The sequence below is a fragment of the Eurytemora carolleeae genome, unplaced genomic scaffold (genome assembly GCF_000591075.1).
Source record: "Eurytemora carolleeae unplaced genomic scaffold, Eaff_2.0 scaffold540, whole genome shotgun sequence".
NCBI lineage: Eukaryota > Metazoa > Arthropoda > Copepoda > Calanoida > Temoridae > Eurytemora > Eurytemora carolleeae.
Window position 1 is genome coordinate 1 of NW_019396578.1, and position 1,352 is coordinate 1,352.

General features: G+C 39.9%; 1 protein-coding gene across 1 annotated transcript in view; it reads left to right on the forward strand.

Annotated features, from left to right (window-relative positions):
• Positions 1 to 6: 6 nt before the first annotated feature.
• Positions 7 to 1,352, forward strand: part of LOC111705819 (DNA-binding protein D-ETS-6) — a gene marked incomplete in the record, with an annotated part of 4,374 nt that continues 3,028 nt past the window's right edge. The window contains 1 exon segment of the mRNA XM_023478498.1: positions 7 to 249.

The window sequence follows — 1,352 nt, forward strand, 5'->3', positions numbered from 1 at the left end:
CCTCCAGGGGGCGGGACCTATGCTCCCTTAGCCGGGAAGAGTTTGTAGCCAGGGCGGGGCAGGCGGGGGAGCTCCTACACACCCACCTTGCTATACTCAGGGGGCAAACTGTAGAACCTTGCCACACCTCCTTTGCCTCTACATACAGAAGCCACACCCCCTCTGGGTCGAGTTCTGAACCAGCTACACCGGGGAGGGACACGCCCCTAAGCGATCTGAATACGCCTCCTCCTTCTAATAGTTCACAAGGTAAATAAATCTTGTATATTTGGCACGAGCGAGATGCGCATGTACACTGTACATACTAAGCGAGATACGCATGTACACTGTACATACTAAGCGAGATACGCAAGTACACTGTACATACTAAGCGAGATACGCATGTACACTGCACATACTAAGCGAGATACGAATGTACACTGTACCCACTAAGCGAGATACGCATGTGCACTGTACCCACTATGCGAGATACGCATGTACACTGTACCCACTAAGCGAGATACGCATGTACACTGTACCCACTAAGGTAGAGACTTCAAAGAAGACTTTACGGACTTTTTTACTGTTTTTCTGTCAAATCATTAAATAACCAATTAAAAGACCTCATCCCAGTCAGTGCACTCAATTTAAACTTCGAATAGTCATATTTGAAGAGTTTCAAGTCTTACAGTCGCATTCTTTGTGGGTAACGATGTACATTGCACAATATCTATGCTAAGTTAGTGTTACGTGGAATTGCCGGTACGACTTTGAGACCACCTCATTCCTAGAAAGACTTAAGAATATTTCAAATTATATTTTCTCTTTTTAAAAAGAAGAATTTAAAAAAATGAAATGAACTTTAGTTTACTAAAGGTGTACGTATAACGGCAAAGAGGAGGGTTAATAGGTAGGTAGGTAGGTAGGTAGGTATAAGGTAGGTGGTTCTAAAGAGATTGATTATAGGACCAAGAGTTGGTTTCTGGGTAGTATATATATATATAGTTGGTGCAGGTATATAAATGTAGGTACTTGGAAGGTAGAGATGTATCTATGGGTGGGTAGGTTGGTATTATAGGCATTATTTAGGTAGGTTATAGGTATTAGGTAGGCATATAGTATAGATACTAGGAAGAAAGATACTATACCCTATAGGTTTGGTGTAGTTAGAGTTTTAGGTAGGTAGTTAGTTTAGGTAGGTAGGTAGTTTAGGTAGGTATGAAGTAAGATAGGTAGAGATATAGGTAGATATGTATACAAGTTGGTTTATAAGTGGTTCTATTTACAATAATATAATATCATAAATAATAATACGATTTGATACGGTTTTGATAAACTAACATTACAATACATAATACAGCTATCGATTTATC